The sequence below is a fragment of the Lycorma delicatula genome, chromosome 10 (assembly GCF_047948215.1).
Source record: "Lycorma delicatula isolate Av1 chromosome 10, ASM4794821v1, whole genome shotgun sequence".
In the NCBI taxonomy this organism is placed as follows: domain Eukaryota; kingdom Metazoa; phylum Arthropoda; class Insecta; order Hemiptera; family Fulgoridae; genus Lycorma; species Lycorma delicatula.
The window spans coordinates 18,871,059-18,897,540 of NC_134464.1; the positions used below are offsets into that span (position 1 = coordinate 18,871,059).

Sequence of the window (26,482 nt, forward strand, 5' to 3'; positions counted from 1 at the left end):
AAGAGGATAGGTAGTTTGACGAACTTATCATTGTTCTGTCACTCAAGAAAATATTTTTAAATAGCGAAGGAAATAGTGAATATTTGTAAATAGTGATATTTTTTGAATAGTGTATTTTTTAAATAGTGCTCTCTCTCAAAAATTTGAAAATTTTATCTGATTTAATTTTTGTAATTACAAAGGTTTTGCTATAACAAATTTTGAGCGAGAAAAAAAAATTATATTTATATAGAACAGTATATTTCAGTATTTATATATAATTAAAATTGTGCGCGCGCGCTTCGGTTACTATACACAGAATACTATTCTTAATAGGGAGGGAGCTTGTATATGAAACAATTCTAACATTTTGTGATTGACAAATGCTATGTCGTCATTTATACTGATTTTTTTCTTCCCCGTTGACTCTTCACCCGCCAAAATCGGCATCTCTTATTTTACTCCGTTGCGTTTGACTTATTCAATACCTTTACATAATAAATCTTGCAACCAGTAAGGAAGATGAAAAAAAAAAAAAAAGTCAGTCTTAAATTCTCATTCAACAATATGGTTGTACTATTAATGATTTTGTCGTTTATGTAGTAGTGTTAAAAAGTTTAAAAAAATCATACTTAATAACTTTTTTGTTTATGTTAATTTTTTAATTTGTATAATACAGTTAGTAAAATGATCACTGATCTTATATATCCGATCTGTTGATTAACCGGACCTACATATTTTATTTATCCGTAAAATTTACATAAATCATTGCTTGATTTAAGTACTCGAATTATCAGAGAGATTTTCTTGTTACAAAATTGTGATTCAAATTAAATATAATCTGAGATTAATGTTTATTAAAACGTCGATTATTTGGACCTCCATATCTCAAACATTTTGCGACTTAAAAGCGATGACAAATCTAAGAGAACTTTGATAAATCTTAAATAACGTTTTTGTTTATGGTAATTTTTTAATTTGTATAATACAGTTAGTAAAATGATCACTGATCTTATACATCCGATCTCCTGATTAACCGGACCTACATATTTTATTTATCCGTAAAATTTACATAAATCATTGCTTGATTTAAGTACTCGAATTATCAGAGAGATCTTCTTGCAACAAAATTCAGAAATTAATTATAATTCAAATTAAACATAATCTGAGATTAATGTTTATTAAATTGTCTAATATTCGGATCTCCATACCTCAAACATTATGTGACTTAAACGCGGTGAGAAATCTGAGAGAAAAATAATTATTAAAATGCTGAAAAAAAATCGCTTGTTTAACCAAGACTCAGATTTAAACAAGTTTGTATTTATAACGAAGTTATTAGTTATGTAATTTCACAGCCGATGGTAAATAATGGCGTAATGTGCTAACATTTAACTTATCACTCCTTCATTCTCCTTCATTCGAGATTTGTAGGATATGAGAAATACCAAATCTTGCTGGGAATAAACCCAGAACTTTCCATTGACGCTACTACTCTCTCCGTCGTACGTGTTTCCTCAGCATCATTCAGGAAATGCTATTATTCTGTTTTATATTTGGGCTAGTTATAGGCTGAAATTTTTTCATTGTATTTTATTCATTTATTAATTATTAACTCGTAACAAAAATAAAGCTAATTGGCCAACCCGTTAATTTAAATAATTATCGATTCCTCGACTGTTCCGCTCACAAAATCGTTTTTCTGCATTTACACTCTCAGGCTGTTCCTTCATAAAAATAAAGATTACAGGAAAGTAATTTGGAAGTCATAAAATCTTTGTAGGCATTTTATTAAAAGTGAATTAAACTTTAAAAATTAATGATTGTCTCCTCCAATAATATTTTATGGGGCCCGGTGTATATGATTTTTTTGGCATCTTATAAAATTGTCTTTTATAAATTTTTTATTATTATCATTTTTTTAATTTCAGAAATTAAAAAATAATAAATTGTATTATTTTTTATTGTTATATTTATCAGAGACATGATTAGTCATAAATAAAGTACGATTCATTTGTCCGCTTGTTTAAATGTAAACATCTGTCATTTTTTTCTTAATTGTTAATGAACGAACTTAATTATTGTTAAAATTATTAATGTATGAATCTTAATTTCCTTTAAAATGTTGAAGAAATAACATTAGTAAGTTCTACGTCTGTTCTAGCTAGGCAGCATATTTAATATACAATTAAAAATGTGAACTTAATTAAAAGTATGAAACTATTGCAACAATATAATGAATGATTAATTCAATGTAAATTTCAAGTAAGATACTTGGTTACCCGGCAGTTATTTAATGTATACACAACCAACGAATTACTCCGCGGCTGGAATTGTTGTACAGGTATATACACCCTTCCCTGCGGTGAAAGAAGTAAAGTTGTCATTTGTACGACTGAACTTCATTTCCGTTTTCAAAAGGGTAGTTACGTGAAACTGCTTCTTCCTAATTCTCCTTAGCGAATTCGCCAGCCGTAACTCTATAACAAATTGTTTTCGGACATAAGTTTGTAGAACTTCTTAATTTCAAGCTCTGGAATCGGTTCCCAAGTTTTTTCACTTTCTTCCTATATCATTTTGTGTAGGTATATGTATATATAATTACATAAATTAAAATATAAAATCTATAGTTTATATTTTTTATTGTTTTTAAAAACATCATTTACGGGAAGATATTTTCTTAACTAAAAGTTTGAATAAAGTTTATAAATTCAATGCGTCGATGAACTTGAACGTTTAGAAATATCTAGATGGGATTGCTCTCCTGTCGCAGTGAGAAATATAATTTTTTTTATTTTATGAAATAATTTCAAACAATCGGTACACGGTTCATAAAAAATATGTCAGATTAAAATTAAGTTTGATTTGGCTATATTTATTCCTTATAATATTTAACAGAACTATGATCGGTATAAATATGCTGAAGGTCCGATAACGAAATTATTGCTGCAGTGCATTTTTAGTAAGGAATTAAATGATCTTTCGACCCCTCAAAATTTGCGGGCACCCACACGCACCAAAGAGAGAGTGAGAGCATGAGCGAGAGAATTCTCGCGCTGTCTGAGGTAGACTACTGTTTAAGACAAGGGGTGATGATACTGACTGTGATGTTACATTTACTTTCCAAGAGCGACTCTTACTTTTATAATTGTGTTCTCTAAATAAGTATACGTTTTCTTACTAAATTTTTACAGTATTTTGTATTTCATTTTATTCGCTAGTGAAATATTAAATCTCACATTTTAAAATATTTAAATGTTAGCAGAGTGATAAATTATAATGTTATTACTTGTATTTACGAACGTAAACAGTAAAAAAAAAAAAAAAAAAAAAAAAATTTTTACTGTAGTTAAAATGTAGTACTAGGTACTACCGGGTTCGAATTCCGGTCAGAATTGGCTTTTTTATACGTTTTATTAAAATTTAAAAATAAAAGTAAATGAACTGGATGTCGGTATATTGTCGATTCAAATAAAAAAACGTATTAGATATTAATATATATAAGAAGAATTAACAAACATAATATGCGACGATTATTAACCGTTGGTAGCCGCTTTATTATGGAGACAACACCGCCCTTCTGTCGCCGGTTTCTCGCCGACAGACTAATCGTAGAGCGTTAGAACAGCCTTCAATAAACACATGCTTTACACGCTACAATATAAACTCATATTTTGATAAATAATTCAACGATTCTATAATATACATTATATTAAATTAAATTAAAAATTCCAACCGCGCCTGAGATTCGAACCCTGACCTTCCGGACGAAAGATCCCACCTAACGAGGTCAGTCGGCACACTATTTAGTTGTCTCGATGCTTGTTGAAGTATTAAATAACATTATATTTTTTGTAGTTATAAACATAAAAGGATTACATAAATGTAGGAATGTAGGTTTTTTATAGCGTCTAACGCAATGTTGTATTTATCTGGCCGTCTTACTTCTATGTATTAGAACCTTAAATTTAATCGAGTTAATTACAAGTTTTACCGATTACTTTTTTTATCCTTTAATGCTTTATTTCATTTTATAAATTAGTTTATAACATTCTATCGTATTAAAAACTGGCCGACCAGTCGATATAGTTTAATGTAGTAAGATATAGTTTAAGAATTTGGCTTAATTTTGAAATATCTCATTAATTTCATCAACCTCATATTCCTTAAAATATACGTGTAGGATATTACGAGGTCGTATTGTAAATAAAACCGGAAAAATTTATCTGTTATTATTTAATATTAAAATTTTACTTTACAAAACGGATAAACTATCGTAATATTTTTAATATGTTTATTAAAATTAAAGGAGATTAATTATAATTTTTATAAAATGTTATTAGTATAAAATAATAGACTAATCTTAATTTAATTTAATTATACCGAATGTCTACATAAGAAATAGGACTACTAACAATGTTTCCCGCATAGCAATATTGACCGTTACACGGTTGTATTTAAATTGTATCGCGTGATGTAGTACTGGCCTACGGTAGCCAATCACAGCGAAGGAAGCCACCTGCCTTTGTAACCCCTCTCTCACCCCCACAACATCGTCGCATTAGTCACCGACTGACAAATCTCTTATGTGTCCAGCTACTAAAAAAAATGAAACGAAAAAATTATTACCTCTAAAATTCCTCTTTACAAAATAGTCCTCTTTCAGCGTATATCGATACATTTTTACTAATTATCATATTTATCATCGGCTATTGAACAACTTTTTTATTTATTAAAACATTTGCTACTATAAAAAAATATTTTATTAATTTATCATTAAACATATCGTTTTAAACTTAATCTGAATTTTTTTAAAAATATAGCGTAAATAATATATTTACAATAAATAAAATAAAATTGTACATTTTAGTATTTTTTTTTTTACTTTTTCAAATAATCACAAAACATAGTATTTTATTTTAGATAGGGTATTCATTCATAAACGTAATAAATGATAACGATGATGCAAGGTTAGCATTTCATTAAAACGCTTGAAAGAAACACAGTGTGATTTGACTCGCTGTAATGAAATCGGTTTAGTCGTCTCATGAAAATTTGCTACTTAATTAGACGGTCCAAACATTTTACATAATGTACTACAGAAATGTTACTATTAATGGGAATAATATTTATGCAATTAGCAATGTTATTTCTTATTGAGAAGTGGATCGTACAAACTTTTTCATATTTAAAGTTTAAAGTTAGGATTTGCACGGCGGGTCGGTAACTTTATGTAAGAATTCAGTTTCCACGAGAATGGTTACAAAGGTTTATTCTGTTTTGTGTTTTTGTTTGTTGATTTATGCACGTCCAAGTCGGTGATACAGTGAAATGTAGAACAGAGACTACAATTTAATCTATACTCAAATTAGTGACAGCGTATATCTAAGTAGATTTTCAAACAATGAGTTATTTTCAATTGCAATATTTGTAATACCACTACGTTAGCAAACGTATCAAAGTTCTGAAAAAAGTTGTTTTTTTCTTCGTATATTTCTGTAAACTATGTTTGGAAAAATTCTGTTTGTTTTTTCGATAAACGGTAAAATGTTATTTTTTCACGTTAGGCAAGGTAGGCGACTGACAATGTTAAATCATCTTTATCTTTAATCATTTCTTTAATCTTTTCTCTGTTTTTTTCTGTAAAATATTTTTTCTTAACTAAGAACAGGGGATGATTTTTAAAAATAAAATATTACTTGTACGTATTTCCGTTTCTTACCCTGATTAAGAAAAAATATATACTGTCCCTAAAGTCGCTTGACCGAGAATTACAGTATTTTAAAAGCTGAATCAATACTTGTGCTTTTAAATCGACAATTTTTTATAGATAATAAAATCTTTTATACATTTTTTAAAAACCATACAAGAATTGCTCAAAATGTTCCCCATGTACTCGTACTTCAACACATTTTTACAGCGTTTTTTTACATTTGTATCAATCTTTTGTACAAATGTTTCTGTTTAACACTTCTTCATTTACTGGATATGGCTGGAGTTTGAGGAAATTTTTCTCCTAATTGCTGAACGACTTCATCGCTATGGTCTTCCACCATTTTAGGAGAAAAACGTAAGTTAGTTTATATTTCGTGGTTAATTTACAGATCACTGTAAACCAGATACACTGGTAAACATGAACAGTGAACTACTTAATCGCATGGGAAAATGAAAACAATATAAGTAGTGTGTCACCAACCTAACAAATATGTAATTTTTTAAACGACATTCGTCATATGACATAAAATATAAATATTTCACCGTCAAGCGACTTTTGGGACACTATATTAGTAATTAAAATTGATTATTATTATGAAGAAAATGAACTGGTATTTGGAGCTGAAAACATTTAAACATATATATATATATATATATATATATATATATATATATACAGGTGTATCACGAAGTTCTTCTTCCGTAACTTTCATAACATATTCAAGTCGTGAAAATAATGGATAAAGTTCATACAAACATGACTTAAAATGCTTAGTTTTCGAGTTACGACTAGTAAAAGCTTGCTCGGATTTCAGCTACCCGGTGAAATGAGGTCGTACTGAAATTTTTAGGACGTTAATTAAGGAGTAGAATTACAGATTTGTTATGATTTTTAACCTAAAAAATGGAATAAAATATGTCCTAGAACCGTATTTGCAGTTTTTTTTAGATATCTGTGGTGAAAACAAATAAATTAGGGTAAAAAACCTGTTTTTATGTTTGATGTACAATAAGTTTATTAAACGGGTAATAAACCATGTGTATATATGTATGTGTGTGTGTGCGCGCGTGCGCGTGCAGGTGATCCATTTAACTCGACAACCACTGACGTGATCTGAACAATTCTTTTACCAATATTTTAATTAAACCGAAAGAATGATTTTAATTAGAAATTTATCCAGGTATCTCCATTATCGTGGAAGCTTGAACTTTAAACGTAATTGCGGTAGTATTTTATAGCGTCAATGTTTTAGTCGTTGAATAAATAATTTCCTAACGAAAAGCTGCGTTATTTTACATGCTGAAATTTAAAGGTGAAGATTATATTTATTTTAATAGTTTATTTATTAAAGTCGGGTAAATTGTTCTTGTGATGTAAACCATTAAAGAAAAAACCGATGCGGGCACTACATGACTTCCTTGTTCGACTATTAAATTACATAAAATTTTATTTCATTAATAACTTATTGAATTCGAATTTATCGTAAAACACTTTACAATTAAAGATTAATAATTATTAATAAATTAAACGTGAACTTTATTTTTATAATTAACATTATTACAATCGGTATAGTTCAACTAAAATAATTAACTTTCCACATAATTTTGCGTATATGTTAATGATAAGTTAAACAGACGATGAAGCGCATCGAACGAGTACTGCAACAGAACTTTACTCGATGAGAGTCTATTCAGAACTGAATAATTATTCTGTACACTTTGGATGCAGCTGCATCGGTAAGTGATAAGAAGCACACGTGGCTTATGGAATGCAGTGCGTCAGGAGTTTACGGTAACATACTCCCCCATCCACAAATAAAACACCGTGGGTTTGATTATCAGGCACAGGTGTTTTTTCCTATAAATATTTCAATATACAATACAATAATAACAATTACAATTAATATACAGTATAATATTATTACCCAAATCGATATATCAGCTGTGACCGTGTTATTTTTCATATTACTTTTTAAAGGAAGAGTTTAAAGAAAAATAACAGTTTAAGTCTCCAAGATTTAATTCATAATTTTAGTGAAAAAAACGCATGTCGAAGATAGCTTTGCTGAATATGGAAACAGATTTAATACGTAGAATGGAAATTCATTCTTTAGGAAAACTGTTGATCACTTAAACAAAATTATTCGAAAATGACGGAGTATGTTTACGCAAAATAACTGAAACTAAAGGAATAAGATAGCGTCTAATGATGCTTACAAACTATTCGGGAAAAAATATAAAGTTAAGTGCAATATTTCATCACGGGCAGTCAATGAAGAAGGACGATCATACTAGCACGATCAAAATTGGATTAAAGCTAATGATTCATTTATAGCAAAAAAAAGTTGGCCACGAAATTCCAAAAACGTTTACGTTTTAGTTTTACAACAAATTTGCTTTTTTATTAGATAACTGAATACAATCGACGAAAGGTTATTAGCAAACGCACGACAGATACCGGAATTATTATAAACATAAAAATAAAAACAGTTTCGATTTAACGAATGCACAAAAAACAAAATACAGATGATATCAAAACTCCCAAAACAATAAAATTGTTAAGGTTTCGATGAGAGTTTGTTGTCGATTGAAAACATCGAAAATCCAAATTCAACAATTTATTTAATTATAGCACTTCAAAAAGATATTGTCCTAATTAAAAACGTACAGTTATGTATAAAAGGCGACATAATAATTGTTATGCCGTAAATTGAAAACATTAAAAATCGAAAATGCAAAAACTCTTGCCGGCCCGATTTCGTACTTTTAAGAACGAATTTGAACGAAACTTCAATATTTTACGCTTACCATTATCATTTATTGTTCTACGTAAATGCACTGCGATCTCAACAGTAAGTTCAACTTTGTCCGTTACGGGGAAAAAATTCTATAAAGAACAATAATCAATTTCTGATTTCAATAAAAACATCAATATCAGGGGCAGTACGGGTCGATGTGACAATTTAAAGTGAATATTACACACCTTATTATGCGAACTAATTATCTTTTGTAGGTTTCTATTTATACGTTTATCATATATTCCTAACGGTTAAAATGTCACATAATATTAATCGTATGTATTTTTACCTTTAATAAAACGGTTCCTTGATATTTTGAAAATTCAAAGTGATGAAATCATTTCTAATGTCACCTTCACTCTAAAGTATCATAACTTCCAGTACCGCCTCTAATTGTGTATTAATTAGCTTGGAAAATGTTAACTTACTGAATAAATATTAATTATTAATTATATTTCAATTTTGTGTACGAAATTTACGTTTTGTTGTGCTATTTTCAAATTATACAACATTTTTTTCTGGAATTGAATTAATTTTTGAAACAAAGAAAATTACGAACCGTTAATATATTTTTTTTATTCGATTAATTATTTTCAACGATTGAATCATTTGATACTGTCATGAATTAAAAATAATAATCAAAATTTTTTTCATTAACTTTAAACATCGTTAAAAATTAAGAGATAAAAATGTTAAGTATATTTTCAAGAAAAATTCGAAAAAAATATATAAAATAAGATGCACATTATTTTGCATGATACTTCCGAATTGCATCAAATTATTTTATACCGTACAACTTCTTATAAATGACTAATTAGGATTTAGAACTAGAGAATGATCGCTCGTATGATTTGCATTGTGAATTATCACCTTTGAAAAACAAGTCAGGAAGTAGAACACTCGCTTACGGATCATTAATTATTACGATTTATGAAGTCGTTTAAAGTATGAAATCGGGCCGGCAAAAGTTTTTGCATTTTCGATTTAAGGCGTAAAAATTATTATCTCGTCTTTTATACATATCTGTACTTTTTTAATTAGAACGATATCTTTTTGAAGAACTATAAATAAATAAATTGTTGAATTTTGATTTTCGATTTTTTGATGTTTTCAACCGACGGCAAACTCTCGTCGAAACCTTAACAATTTTTTTATTTTGGGAGATTTGATTATACATTCACATATGTAATAATGCCTATTAAATTACACATACGCGTTTTTAAAAGTGCATAAAATTCTATTTCACTAATAACTTAAGATTTTTTTTATTGTTATTATTGAATAATTTATTTATTGTAATTTTTTTAAAATCAGGAGTTAATAAATAAATCAATATATTTAATTTTAAAAAAAGTTAAAAAAAATAAAAGGAGATGAAGTCTGACTCGAACCGATGTGCCTTCCCCTTATAGATCCAAATATTTCTTTAATTAAGATTTCATTTGGCCATAACTCTGAAACCGTTGTAAACAAATACCACTTATGATATATCGTTGAAAAGCTCTCGATAAAACCTTATTACTACGGTTAAGAAAAAGTCTAAAATCCAAAATTTCCTTGGATTTTAGGTTTTTTTGGATACTTTTGGTTAAGTCGATTGCAATGAAAAGGGGAGGTGCACAGCTAGATTTTACAACAATCCTACATCCAAAATTTCAACATACTACCGCTAATCGTTTTCGAGTTAAAAATAAGAATATACAACGAAACTCTTAATATAATTCGACGCAATATTTCGGCGTACGAGAAAAGGCTTTTATCTATATATATATATAAAAATGAATGTTTGTCTGTCTGTGTGTTTCTTATGCCTTCCTAAACCGTTCATCCGATAGCGTGAAACTGTGGTTGAGATATTTAGAAAAATTGTATTTTTGGACCGATCTGGCTCATATTCAAAATATACATTAGTTACGTGAAAAGAAAACTTTATTCAAAAACTATACCCTCTAGGTGGCGCCGGTGTCGTGATATTTACGAAACAAATATACAAACAGACTTTCTTTTTCTATATATATATATATATATATATATGTAAGGCAATGTTCATATGTCCGCTATAGACTAAAAAACTACTGGACCGATTTACGCGCGGGAAAAAAGGGAAGAAGGGGAAAGGAAAAGGTTAAATTTTGTGAAGTTCCTTAATGTTTTATCAAACTTTTAATTATGTTCATTTAAGCTATAAATATTCTCAAATCTAGCAATAGCGAAGCAGCGTCGTGTCTTCTAGTATTTAATAAATTTACCTTAGGATTATTACGTATTAATACATTTAAATAATTAATATGAATTTTAAACATTTTTTTTTTTTGTCTTCAGTCATTTGACTGGTTTGATGCAGCTCTCCAAGATTCCCTATCTAGTGCTAGTCGTTTTTTTAATTTTCTGGTGACCCCTTCCTTAGTAGTCCCCACCCGGAGAGAGCCACATTTTCTTGGAAAAAAAGCAGCTGTAGTTTTCCATTGCTTTCAGCTGCGCAGTACTCAGAGGACTGAGTGATGTTGATACGGCCGTTTAAGTCGTCCTGACTCACGCCCCTAACAACTACTGAAAGAGCTGCTGCCTTCTTTCAGGAATCATTCCTTAGTCTGGCTCTCAACAGATACCTCTCCGATATGGTTGCACCTTCGGTCCAGCTACTCTGTATCCCTGAGCACTCAAGCCCCCTCACCAACGGCAAGGTCTCATGATTCATAGAGGAGGATTTTAAACATATCTGTTTTCATTTTATAATGACCTTACTTATATAACGCATTATTACACCGATAAAAATAAATTTATTTACCGCCTACATCACATTCGACATAAAAAATAAACTTATTGAATTTCTACTGTCGGGCAGAATCGGAATGTTTAATTAAATTTATAAATTTTATATAAATTACTCAAAATCTGAAAACCAAAAAAACCGCTCAAAAGAATTTTCGGTACTCTTCCTTTAACCGTCAAGAATAGAGAATAGTTATTAATTAATTAATCTAGCAGTAATATTGAAGTTATTAATGTATCAAGTCGTTTTGTATTTAAACGATATCAATATAGTCGGCCTCGTTGTACTAGTACAACACGTCCACACTGTTCGCGTTCATATAATTCCGTATCTAGCCGGTTATTAATCACCGATTAAACGACATTGTCCAGTATTATTTTTGCTTTCCGTCGTCTATCGTGAATTTTGTGCGATTACAACTAATTAATTTGAGCCCGTATACGATTTAATACCTGTAGGGATGGGAACGCGATCCACAACTCCGTCCATAAACAAAACCGATATGTAACCGACTTTAATAAACAAATAGCCGCCCTATATCAAGAAAGGCTCGGCAACAAGAGACTATTGACCGTGTTTTGCGATTAATAGAGGGATATACATCTTGCGTTCCTTTGCGTTCAGGAAGACTCGGTGCTAAAAGTCCTAGCGGAAATATAGAATATTGTGCAAACATTAATAGAATTTTATCGCCGAGCGAGTCGAAGGTATATTTTAAAACCGCATTTACTTTTTGTTTATGATGAACCGATCGGGGGCCTTTTCTGTTTTCCCCTCAACGGGTTTTTTGCGTTACGTATTACGTATTAGTAATCGGTCATGTCTGATTATTTGGTACAGCATTACTAGACATTGGTGTCGCTGCCTGTAATTAGTCTGTGTCGATTTTATTCAAACGTTGATCTTCCAAATGTACCCGAGAGAGGTACATTATAAGCATTATCGCTTATAATTATAATCTTTTCTTTCTTTTTCCTGATTAGCCTCCGATAATTACCTTTCAGATAATACTTCAGAGGATGATATGTATGAGTGTAATGAGTGTAAATGAAGTGTAGTCTTTTACAGTCTCAGTTCGATCGTTCCTGAGATGTGCGGTTAATTGAAACCCAACCGCCAAAGAACACCGGTGTCCACGATCTAGTACTCAACTGTGTAAAAATAACTGACTTTACAAGAAATTGAGTGCTGGAGTGTTTATTCTCTCAAAGAATCGGACTTATAAAACATATAACAGTATGAACGCATCAGGAACAAATGGTAGCATAACACACGCGCGCACACACAGACACACACACACACACACACACACACACACACACACACACACACACACACATATATATATATATATAACCAAACAACACGAACGAAGATCGCATCTTCGTTCGTGTTGTTTGGTTTACTTGTGTTTCCCGTCACGATCTTCAGTAGTTTTTAATGGGCGTTCATTATGGATGACTTACATCATGTTTTTATATGTGTGTGTGTGTGTATATATATATATATATAAAACAAGTATTATTGAAATCTGATACCGACTGACTGAAATGTGCTATGTAGATAGTAAATACCAGAATACTTGACGGTTGAAATTCAATTAACCACAGGTCTCGGGAATTGTCAGCCTAAGTCACCTCATTTACATGTCATATTTAAATGTACACTTTAAGAGAAAAGAGTAAATTATACATTAGAATATATTTAAGAATTGCATTATAATAGGAAATGTACGTTACATAGACTATATTTATACTTAAAGTGTAAGTTAAGAAAATATTAAAAGCTTAGTACAAGATTTTTTTAAAATGAACAGTTACACTAAAATATTTTACAAGATTTACAAATATAACTAAAATGAAATGTGGATGACAGTATAGAAAAAGTTATTTTATGTACTAATATTTATTTGTAAGAAACATTTCATCTAGTATTACTAATTGTAATCAACATGTGGATAAATAAAGGTTATTTATATATAAAACACACACACACACACACAATATATATATATATATATATATAAACTAGGTAATTTGCTGCATTGAACTTTTATCAAAACCCAATTGATTTTGTACTTACCTTACATACAAGTTTGGTTTTAATTATTAGTTTTAATCACAAATTAATAGTAATACTACTCTTAAACATATTCCTGAATACCTGAATAATATTTCACATTATAATAAATATAATAATACCAATTTATAATGTTTCAAACGAAAGCAAGATTTAATAAAACGTACAGTAATGTTTTGACAGACCAACAAGCGTTTAGGAAGGTTAAATTCTTCAAACCGGCGTTCGTTAATTTCCGCGTACATTCGTTCAAGCCCGAAGCTGTCTACATACATCTGTTTTTACATCATGTGTTTAACTCTGGGTCGGTTACTCGAGATATATTTACCGACTGACTACCTTTTTATAAAATAACATTATAAAACGGATTTCTTTAAAATATATGCATTACTATTACAGATAAAATTTCTTTCTTTTTTTATTTTTATTTATTTAAATTACTTATTTTTTTATTTCATGAATTAATTTACTACGACGATTTATAGAGAAGCTTATGTATAGGAATATGGAAATGGAATTTAGTAGCGTATAAAAAATGCCATGCCTGACGGGAATTCGAACCCGGGATCTCCGGATAAAAAACCGAGATGCTACCACTACACCACGGAAATCGACGGGTAAATATATATTTTTAAATTATATAAATAATTAAAATATTATTATTATTATTATAAGTATTATTATTACTTCGTTTAATTTTATGTATTTGTTTGAAACATTATGACGCGTAAATTTTATTTACTTTTTTAGGGTTACTATTAGGTAACATAGAACCCTATTATTTCAGTAATTTCATCTGTGAATTTTATTTAAATACGAAAGTGTTTATTTGTCTTTTCAGTAGCGATCAGAAGACTGCTGAAAGGAAGGACTCTTTGATCGCCAAATCAGAAGGGCTAAAGAGAAGGTAATTAGTAAAAACTAATAACGTATTTGTTTCTACGTACATAGAAATTGAAATTAACCGCCGTTGGAGTATAGTGTTTTTAAGCGGACATTTTATCGCCTAATATTACTAAAAAATATTATCTGTTGTCATTTTATTATTTATTCGATTAAACCGAATAGGCCTTTTAAGCGTAATGTGCTTAGAAACGGTGTGCCGTATTCTTGAATCTAATAAAGTGTAGAATTAGATTATTATCCTGCTTTCTGCTATCGATTCATTCTTGTTTTCGGTTCTTTTATTTTACAGAAAACTTTAACCGCGGCCTTGAAAAGGCTAAGAAAATCAACCTCGTTAAATTTAGCTACGAACCGCTACCGTTCATGTCCTGTTTCTAGCCAAACGACATGATTTCAGCGATGAAGAATTCCAGAAACCGGGTATCTCTCGATCGGATGGACCGATTTGGATGAAATCGGCACGATGATTTTTTGTACGTGACGGCGATTAATTTGTCACGATAGGTGTAGGAGGCAAGGAGATGTGGACCTTAAGGTCCTGTATCTCAAAATTTTATTCAAAGGGCAGAAATGTTTCCCAGCGAACATATTTTCCGGTATTATTCAATCCCCTATAAAGGGATAAAAATATCCTTTTTTCGGTTTCTCGCGCGGTTGGCAAAAGGACCTGTTGGTCTGCCTAAATTATATTTGAACTTTATTTCGACGAAATAGACTTTTCCGTTATCGGTCTAGAAATGTTAATCGCTGAAATTACTTAATTTTTCATATTTACTTATAATTCTAACGTTACATATTTGTTAAACTGTTTACGCCGTATCAAAACAGTACATACTGAGAATATTATTAAGCGACGTAAGGAACTGGGCGGAGCGAAAGCACGGTAACACAGGCTACGAATTTACCCGGCTCCTGTCTGGACATAGATGTTTTCGGGAGTCGTCGCTCCTCGATCGCCCCCTGGGGACGCCTTCTGGTCATACGGATTCGGATAGTAGAGTGCCTGTGTGATCATGCAGGGACTGTACATATCATATGCCTTAGATCCGGGCCCTGCAGGATAGGGGGGCAGGATTTTTAGCGGGGGAGAACCCCGCACTGCCATCAGTGCTGGCCTGACGGCGGCTGGCAGAGCTTTTTCCTCCCCTTGCGGAAAGAGAAAAAAAATGAATATTATTAAAAATACTGGTATCAACATTTTATTTTTATTAAATTTCAACTCTACCCGTATTCTATTTTCCCATTTCTGACAGCTGTTTTTAAACGCTGTACAGAGAAGTGAATACAGTATAAAAAATTAATGAAACTTATAGTAAAATCCAATATAAGTTACGTAAATTAGCGAGCGATTTAATAAATAAACCTCGAAAATGAGAAAACTATTTCACAAGAACAAAATATTTTTGGTAAATATAAAAAGCATACAAATGCTACATAATAAATATGTACAAGTTTATCCCGGTTTCAAAATTCCCACAATAAACACTTAAATTACTTATATACGCTATTACTATCTCGTATCAGACATATATATATATATATATATATATATATAGGTTATCCACGTTAAAAATGTACATTTATTCCTACTGTGGAATTTTTAATCCCCATAATAAAACTAGAAAGGCAACAATATTTTTAAGAAATTATATGCATAATAACTTTTAAAATACGAGTAATACATAATTTCTTATTTTTTACCGTATTTTACGATAATTTATTCAGTTAACGTAGTTTCTTAAAATTTTTGGAACTCTGCTTCAGATCGTGCTTAAAACATAATTAACGTTTCGTTACTTATTCCGTTATATTCAATAAACGGATGTAGAAATTTTAAACATTTAAAAAGATTTATTACGTTTTTTAACGGGATTTAAAAAACATTCGATAGAATAAATCCATAATACATCCATAGATCGATTAACTCATTCCAATCAGGAAAAGGAAAGGTGGATATCGTTTTGATAATAACCGTAAATTAAAAGAAGATTTCCATCTTTGAGTTAGTGGCGTTTTTATTTCTGTAAACTACAGGTACGTAAAACTGATAGGCGACGGTCGTAAACGTATCAAACAAATATCACACCTTTATAAAACAATGCAAGCAAAACCGACATTAAAATCCGTTCAGCACGCAGCACCCGGTCGGTTTACCGAAAACGATTTGAATGGATTTCCATTAAACAACAGATTTTTCTTTGAAATTACGAACGGTAACGTATTCCTTATAAAATTATAATCATTTCCGTCTTCATTTTCTCAATTTATCCACCATCGTGTCATATTAGTAAAGTTTTCATCGGTTTATTATCGTCTGCGAGTAAACAGTAATTTTATTTGCAATTATTTCTAAATTCGGAAAATAAAATTAGGTTAGAATTACGAACAAAATTAATAGGATAGCTGCCGTAATTACAATGAAGTTAAAGTTAAAATAGAAAGTAATTGTAATGTTTACAAGCCGTAATTTTAACGATAAATATTGTTCGAGCTGGTTGTAAGTAATAGTTTAGATGTAAAATTAGATATTATTTGTAAATTACCCGTCAAGATTGCGATTATTATTTTAAGATAGGTAAATCGGATTCATATTTTAAGTTTTTTTGTTATTTTTGCGTAATAAAATAAATGTTATATCCGTTGAAATGTTATTTTTTGAAAAATGCTTAGTAAATTTTTGGAAGGCGTAATTTGTTTTTATCTATTTCAAGAAAAATTGCCCGTAATAACGAATAAATTTGAGCGGTGCAAAAAAGTAGATTTCTTTGCTTGCGAATTCCGAGTTTTTATAAAATGTTTATAGCGCCTTAGAAATTAAAGAAATCTGCATATCAAACGGAAATATTTATAAAACAATCGAACTTTATGTTTCAACCTGGCTCGGTTCTTTTAATCTTGGAGATGGCAGTACAACGTATCTCATTAAATTTATTATTTTTATTTATGTTTTTTTAGTAAATTAACCGGAGGCAGGGGCAATTTTTTTTTTTTTTTACCTTTCTGCACCCCTTTTGAAAAATCGAAGTCTGTTGTTATTTATTCGCGTGAAAATTACACACATCAGAGAACCAATAGATTTACCGCTGAAAGAAAAATCTGAAAAATTATAAATACGGATTCTATTATTTATTATTAAAAAATGTTACGCGCTTTTTAAGTGTGTTAACATTTTCCGTTGAAAATACATTTTTTTAAAAATAATATAAACGTTCTTCTGGTAGCGAGTGATCTTTATTTAAATATTCTACATTACATTACACAATTAACGATTACTAAAATTACAAGCGATAACAAAATTCTAATAGATATTTCAGTAGTAATAATTTTTTTTTTCTTTTTAACAGGTGACAAATTAATTTTATCTAAATCTAATGTTTTTAAACTTATATAAAATTCTGTGCGTCGAGACTAATCAAAACTTAGTTCATTATATAATTTTGGATGCCCGCGATTTTTATCGCATACTGTGGGTTATTTATTTATATAATTTTACCGTTATTAGGATCGATAAGATATATTCCTTAAAGTGTTTTAGTTATTTTTTACTTATAATTTACAACTTTTATTTTTACGTAAAAGGAAGTATTGTAATCGCGAATAATTTCGGTTTTCAGATTTCAACGGAAATATCCATTTTCACTTGTTTTTGCGTGACGTCTGCACATATGTATGTGCGTACGTAATTACCTCGCGTAGCTCAAAAACGATTGGCCGTAGAATGTTGGAATTTTGAATTTAAAACTGTTGTAAAACATCTAGTTGTGCACCTCCCCTTTTGATTACAATCGGATGAACCAAAAGCGTCCAAAAAAAAGCCAATATTTAAAAAAATTGGATTTTTGACTTTTTCTTAACTGCAGTAATAAGCTCTGATCGAGAGGTTTTCTACGATATATCGTAAGCGGTACTTGTTTTCATCGGTTCCAGAGTTATAGCCCCCAATAAAATTTTAATTAATGAAAGAAAGCGACCCCACGCACTCGTGGGTAAGATTACCCTTTGCGGGCCCAGTTAAGGGTTAAATTAAAAAGTTGATTATATATTTAATAATGTGTACATCACGCGAATTTATTTTATTTGTTTTTCCGATTTACATTTAAATTACGGGTTCGTTTATTAACTTCATGTAGTTTTTAACTCTTAAGTAATTAACCGTTTAAAACAATATCTTTTTCACGTGTAAAGAAGGATATATTTTAGGTAAGAGGGCCGTATTAAAACCACGTGTTTTCGCGTCCCTCAGTTTTCTGTTTTTATTAAATATTTATTAATTAAATATTTACTCGATTAGTATTAGGACATAGAGTATATTTCTGTGAACATTTTCAAGTGATTTGATCAATTTTAGGACGATTCTGTGATTTATTGTAGAATTTTACGGTTTTTAATTTTAATATTAATTTTTAATAGCCATTTAAATGTTTATAATAAATGACGTATAGCTACTTCGATGACGCCATCTTTCTCGTTAAGTGTGTGTGTGTGTGTGTGTGTGTGTGTGTGTGCTGCCAGGCCTAGCTGCGCTTCCCTACTCTGTTGCTATTGGTGCAGAGGGGACACGTGATGCGCCATGCTGCTCTGCGCATCTCAGTCACTGCTATGTAGTTAGTGCAAGAATTATATAAAAATAAAAAACCTAGACTTTAACGTAATATCTGTTAGAATTACTACTATTCCAGGAATACGCTTGCATATGCTAAATACTAACTCCTCCTTCACCCAAAAATACCCGGGAGCTGCTGATTACAATACAACACATAAATACGAGCCTTATAAAAATTTAATTCGCTAACGTCTAAAAATCTGGATTCCTGCAACTCTTTCTTGCGTAAAGTAGTGGGTTATTTCTATATAAAATTTTACTATTATTGGGGTCGATGAGATAGGTTCCTATTCCTTAAAGTCTTTTCGTTATCGTTTCCTGATGGTCTGATCGGGTAGCGGTTACGTAAGATAAAAGAAAAACATAATAAATCGCTTAAACGCTATTTAAAGTTTGTTAAATTTATAATTATATACCAGAATCGCAAGAAGAGTTTACGCGTCAACTATAATAAAGGAAAACAATACGGTAAATAACATTTACGCTACAAGAACAGAAGACTAAACAGAAAATATTACACTCTGCATCGAATACAATTACATTCGCAAATACAAAAATAATAAAATCTAATTTTACCTTTTTTTATTATATTCCGGCAATCCAGAAACAGCCGCGAACCGTAAGTAAGAATTAAATAAAATATTTATATAACGTAAATCTTGTAAAGAGCTTAGCGCAATGATTTATCGATAACAAAACATTTACACTGCACAACCGACGCTTACGTACTCACGAACACAAATGCTCGATAGATTGGTAACATCGTCTTCCCCACCCATATTATTATTAACAATAATCTTGCGTGTGTAATTCGTTGGTAAGTTCACGTTTGTTGACAAATTCTAGCCGGTATTGCGAAATCGACAAAACTGCTGTCTGCGACGTGTGTCCTTGACCACAAAATATAATAATTTTTATTTTTTCCTTTTGCGGCACACTTGACAAAAAATACTGCATCTCTGTTATATCCGTTTAATTAAATTTTCATTAACATCTAAAGAAACATATTTACAATTCTTATTTGTATCGTTAGATTAAATAATAAATCTTCACAATTTATTTCTCGATCGATATTATTTCAAATGAGCATAAATATTTCCATTACTTTTTGTTAACACTAGACTAGATAGGGAATCTTGGAGAACTGCATCAAACCAGTCAAATGACTGAAGACAAAAAAAACTTGTTTTTCCTTATTCTAATTTTTGTCGATACTATTCCAGTCGCATAAAATATCAGTTACATATTATTCATACAGTCGATAATCCTACTCTGTTAGCCCTACTTTTTCTAAATAAGATACATCCCATATATCGTTTATTTTTTGAATTTTTAGAACTCAAAATCGTATTTTGAAATTTTAAAAATTAACTGAGATTACTAATTTTCCCTACTCCATACCCTGATGTTAGAATATTCCTGATCTGTGCTTTTCCCCTTATCGACCTAGTATCTATTAACTCTCTCTCCTGATCGAGCGATTTTTCATCCGCGTGTTTGTTACCGATGTACTGAAGCTTCATTTCTTCAAAATTTTCTGTTAGTTTTCGTTGCGGTACATCATTATGGCCGATAATGATATTTTTCTGTCGATTATCGTTTCACCTTGGACGATCTTAACTTTGCCGTTCTTCATTTTTCTATTAATTTTATTTCAAAATATCTATATACAGTACATCGCCCGTAAATTTTTAAGTATAATATAACGAATTATATGAAATCAAAGAGCGATTAAACGATCGCCAACAAAAAACAAATAAACGAAATGACGATCAGCTCCGACTTGGCAAGAATATTGTGCGACAATATCAGAAGAGTAATGAACTAAAAGATACAAATTTTTGCACCTTATTAAAGATCGGGCATGCATGTCTCAGTGTATATGTTGTTCTTATGAGGGTCTATTTTTCAGTCAGTCTGTAATTAACTTTAATTAATGTAAATAAAATTAAACAGAAATTAAAGTAGAAAATCCAAAAATAATACGATTATAAATTATAATTTTCAATTAATATTAAATAATCAGACACTTCACCAAATCTATTAGATATACACGTTTTTAAAATTCCATAAAATTTTATTTCACTAATAACTTCTGATTTTTTATCATATATATATATATATTATTATTGAATTGTAATTTATTGTATTTATTATTGTAATTTTTTTTTTTTTTTTAAATAATGGGTTAATATATTAAAGCAATATATTTAACCTAAAAAAAATGAAAGTTAAAAAAATAAATAAAAAATTAAAATAAAAAAACGTATGAAGTTTGATTGGAATCGATGAGCCTTTCCTTTAAGATCCAAACATTTCATAAATTAAAATATTATTTTAATTTCGATCGCAATCGAAAAGTGTGGTCCACAATTAATGTTACAACAGCCCTAATCTAAAATTTCAACATCCTCCGGCTAATCGTAGGATTCGTTATAAATACCGAACATTTTCGGGTAACCCATCTTTTTCTTTCTTTTTCCTGTTTAGCCTCCGGGAATTACCGTCCAGGTATTACTTCAGAGAGATATGTATCTGTAAATGAGGTATTTGTACAGTCTCAATTCGACCGTTCCTGAGATGCGTGGTTAATTGAAATTCAACCGCAAAAGAACACCGGTATCCACGATCTAGTATTCAAATCCGTATAAAAGTAACTGATTTTACTAGGACTTGAACGCTGGAACTCTCGACTTCCAAATCGGCTGATTTAGGAAGACGCGTTCACCACTAGACCGATTCGGTGGGTTAGTAAACATCACTGCGTTGTGATGTTAGTGTCCATGTCTGGTTCTTCGAACGTAAAAATTATAATTAATCTTAACGTCAAGCCTATCTAGGAAATATATTTAATGTAAATATAGTCTTATGAAAGCAAACAATACGAGGTGTATTTTCTCCTCCTTTTAGGTAATTAGTTATAAAGGAGGTAATCTCCTAACTCAAAATTTGTGTTAAGATTAACCTTCTCGGCCGTCCCTCTACCGAAGATTTATGACTTATTGTTAAATCGTCATAGCTATTACGATAATAAAGGAATTACTTAAAACCGATTACGGTCACACATTACTGACATCAGATATTCTTTATTTCTCTGTTATAACATCCATAGAAATGTAGTCCCTACTCCAAATTATAGAACGTAGGAAACCCCCTTAGTTCTTTTGCTTTTCTTAACCGCCTATTAATAATCTGCCTCAAAATGTTATCGTTAATTTTAACCCTCTTCGCAGAATTTTCTGTAAAAAAAATAATGTGACGAGTAAGAAAAATCACCTAAATGTATCGATTAAAATTTATTTCATTCCTTTTTCATCAAAATGAAAGGCTTTCAAGAAACAAATGTATCCTGTGTGCTCTTTATTTTGCGCTCGTAAGTAACAAACATCTTTACCGTTGTACGATCAATTCTAATTTATCCTTGTATTTTTATTTAACATCACACTATTCGGTAGTCACTTATTCTAAAGAGAAAAAAAACAAAATTACCTGTATTTTATCGAATCGGGCTATAGAACAGTTTACTTGTTCTTTGGAGTACAAGAAAGGAGTTAATTATTTTTCTGCTGTTGTTCTTAATAAGATCTAGTTAAATCTTTTTCCCCGTTAATTTAATTAAAATATTCTCTTTTACAGAAAAAAATAATATTCCGTTTTCAATGATTTTTTAATTCGTTTTTTTCATCGCTGTGTAATATGCGCTCAATGCCTTTTAGCTGTTTATTTTTTTGAATTTTATTTAATCTACCGATCATCGATGCAGATATTTAATATTTCTAAGAACTAATATAGACTCACCGCATCCGATTTTATTTTATATGTCGCTCTAATTAAAGTTTTACCTCTATTTTCTTTGATTTATCCGGTATAATAAGAGTTATTTTTTTATCGATGTATTTCCATCCTTAACCTTTCTTGATATTAATTGTTTTATGCATTATCAGTGCAAAATATTTGTAGATTTAATACAGGTCTGTTGTCCTGTCACCGTCTGAAATAATTTTACCGTCTAGACGAAAACAACTTTATACTTAATTACATCGGGATAGGTACAGAACTTCTTAGGCGCACTCTTTGATTTTACATAATCGGTGTTATGCTAAATATATGCTGTAATTTTTTTCTCTAAAACAACCGCTTTAATGTAATTTAGTTAATTAGCGAATTCTTCGTTAAATACTAGCTAAAATAAAAAATGATAACTAATTGCAAACTTCAAGTTAATTTCTAGCGATTTCAATTTATAAATTTCTTCTGTATGAAATGAAGCGCGTCAAAACAGAGGTACTGGAATTTCTGATGAAAGATGCTATATTTCATCGGAAATTAAATACTATAGATTAAATAATATACATTATCTATGTAGATTATTTGTAAATTCATTTCTACATTAAATAAATCGTGACCGATTATTTTTTCGATTATATTTCATTAAACTAAAAAACCCGTCCCCTATATCTCCCAAATTTTGAAAAATTTGTTACTATGTCGATAAGAAGATTATTCCGCTATTTGTTTTGTACTTATTATTCTGGTGAATTTACTACGTCGATACTACTCTCGATTCTACTTTCAAGATTTTATTATTTTTTTAGTCGATAAATTAATTAGCTATATAAGCGTGAAAATAAACGATTGAAATTTTATACGAAAAAAAAAATCGATCCTGACCGGAATTTGAATTCAGTACTTTCCAAACGAAAAGCTGAGATATTCATTATCTTTCTGTTACGGAAGTCAAGTTTGAGACGCATTTTGTTATCTTATTTCATCAGACAGCAGATCTAAAGATTTCAGATTCGTTGTTAATTTGTCTTTTTCTTCAATTTCACATTTGAAATCTCCTAAGCCTCTTTTTTTTTCTTAGTCTCGGTGTTTCATCCGTACTTACGCATACTCCAAACATAACTTTACATATGATGCTTCTATAACTCTAATATCTTCTTACGTAAGTACAGTTTCTGTTAAATAATATGCGTGTTTCTAAAAGATCATCCGATTTTGAAATTTCATAACTATTTAGCTTTTAGTCCGTTTTGATCGAGCAAAGTACCGTTAGAAAGCGGGAACTCTCGAATTTCACGAGGTTGCCGCCGGGTAGCTCCAGAACTTCGTTCGCTTCAACGTTAGAAAAAATGGCGACTTCACGACAGAAATCACGCTTGTTCTCGCACAGCGTGAGTTCGTATTTACTGTTCGGTGTGATTTCCATAGCGAGTACGGCGCTGAACGTCCTTCCGCTAAGAGAATTAGGCTCGTATAGACGATTTAAAGACACGGGTTGTCTACGTAAGGGAAATCAAGCGGACTACTCCGTGTGTCAGACCAATATATGGAACGAATCCGTCTGACTTTCTCAAGCAGCCCCCGAAAATAAACTCGCCGTGCCGGTAGAAAAGTAAACGTTCTCAGAAAGTCTATCCGGTTTGTTTTGTGTGTCGTTTTCTTACGAAACCGTACAGGATTCGGTTAGCGCAATCTCTTTATGGAGGTGACACCAAAAACACCGAATTTTGTGAATTCGTCCTTAATAAGGCGGAGGAAGAAGATGACTATTTTGTAACGCGCTTAGTGTTTAATGACGATGCTACTTTTCATTTAAGCGGGAAGGTGAACCGCTACGATCGATATTAGAATGACGGGGTACGGAAAGATGCCGCGTGAATTTGGACAGCATGAGAGAGACTCTTCCAAAGTTATATTTTTTGTGCGGTTTCGGGGGAAAAGGTGTACGGTCAATATTTTTTTCTTAGAGAACACTTTTGTGGGAACAACGTGTCTCGATACGCTTGAAAACCGACTTTTCCCTCTACTAGAGGTCGATTCGGATAAGTTATAACGGAAGGGGGAACATGTAGCGTGGTAAGTGCCACAACACGAAAAGTCTGAGTCTGAGGACTGCAGGTAAAGGCTTTTTTTTCTATTCGATAAAGCAACTGGAAACTACTTCACACCTTATTATCTTGATAATGATTGTTTCAGCGATGATTTTTATTTCACGTAAAATCGCGTATACATTTCTGATAATATTTATTATTTTATACTTTATATTTACTTAAAGCAGACGTCAAATCGATGCGATGTTTGATGAAAATTTATTTAGTTTGAAAAAAGAGAAAGACGATTTTAATTATTGAAATCTATCTAGTAAAGAAGGATAAATATAAGTAAAGCAACGTACATGGAATTTGTTAAGTAGGTATTTGGAAATATCCCTTGGAAGAAGACTGAAAAACTTGTAAAGAATATAAAGTTAAAATATAGAGAATTTAAAATTATTTATAATCTGAACAAAACTCAGGTAGCTTGGGTTTAAAATAAAAGACCGAAAAGAAAATCTGCAAAACAGTTAAGAAGCGAGACGAGAATGCAGTGTCCATCTCCAGTACTTTTATAAAAAAAATAATAAAACACTCATTTTATATATATATATTATTTGGACAGTAAAATTTCAACCGGTGAAAGGATGTAAGGTGTGAACCTTACATGGGCACAAACATTGACAATAAGAAAGCAAGTAAGCCAAAAATATCGTTTTTAAATTGTGTTAGAAAATGAATTGAAAATTAACCGGTTCGACTAAATGCGAAAGAAAGCGATATAAAATAAATCGAAGATGAAAGAAGCCGATAGTAATTTTTGAGCAAAAACGGTCGACTTTCCGTTTAAGGTTCCCGGAATCGGTAATTTATATTGTAAGTAAATATCGAAGGTAAAAACCTTAGACGATCGCACGACCAGAATACATGAAGCAAATACCAAACCGATGATATTCACGGCAGGACCCTGGGACGTCCCTGATTCAAATCCTGATTAAATACAGTATATTTCACATGCTATAGAGTTTTCCGTTTTTTATTCAGATTTACAAACAAGCTTTCTAGTTAACGAGTTGTTTTTATTATCGACCTAGGAAAAAACCGGCAAGATTACAAAATTCGAAGTCGATAGTTCCAGCGTTCAAGTCCTAGTAAAGCCAGTTATTTTTATACGGATTTGAACAGTTCGTAGATACCGGTGTTCTTTGGCGGTCGGGTTTCAATTAACCACACATCTCAGGAACAGTCGAACTGAGAATGTACAAGACTACACTTCATTCACACTGATACATATCACCCTCTGAAGTATTATCTAAACGGTAGTTACCGGAGGCTAAACAGGAAAAAGAAAGAAAGAGATAAGGTGGCATCAAACGTAAAAAGGTTTACGGTTAAAGACGTAAAAGAATCGGTATTAAACGCGTTAAAAAAATATTACCGTTTGAGGCTGGAAAAAGTATATTAATCGTGCCGAAAAACTCCACGAGCAGCACTTGACGAATATGTCGTAACTGAGTGACGTACAACCTTTTATACCGAATGTAGATGAAATGACAGCCATAGTTCTCGTGATAGTAAAGGATTTTAATCGTAATTAATTTTACGTAAGAGTTTTAATGTCATATGACAATGAAATTTCTGTTGTTTTAAAGTAAATATTTTTATGACGAAATGTTTATTTCTGTTCATATTAGAGGTGTGTACGATTTTTTTTTCTCGTTTATATAGGTTAAGTGTTTTTTTTTTTTTTATTTCCTATTCCAAAAACCTAATATTCTTTTGAGCTTTGTAGGCCTACAAAAGTACAAAA

The 26,482-nt window shown here is 30.8% G+C and overlaps 1 protein-coding gene and 1 long non-coding RNA gene across 4 annotated transcripts in view; one reads left to right on the forward strand and one right to left on the reverse strand.

Annotated features, from left to right (window-relative positions):
* The window catches only part of LOC142330831 (uncharacterized), a 173,416-nt gene extending 153,801 nt beyond the window's left edge, over nt 1–19,615 (reverse strand). For 2 of the 3 annotated variants that reach the window (XR_012757852.1, XR_012757851.1), the window contains exon 1: nt 19,430–19,615. This is a non-coding gene — a long non-coding RNA (uncharacterized LOC142330831). The remainder of the gene's footprint in view (nt 1–19,429) is intronic. The other variant, XR_012757849.1, reaches the window with a different exon arrangement.
* The window catches only part of LOC142330830 (pH-sensitive chloride channel 2-like), a 120,330-nt gene that overhangs the window by 862 nt on the left and 92,986 nt on the right, over nt 1–26,482 (forward strand). The window lies entirely within an intron of this gene.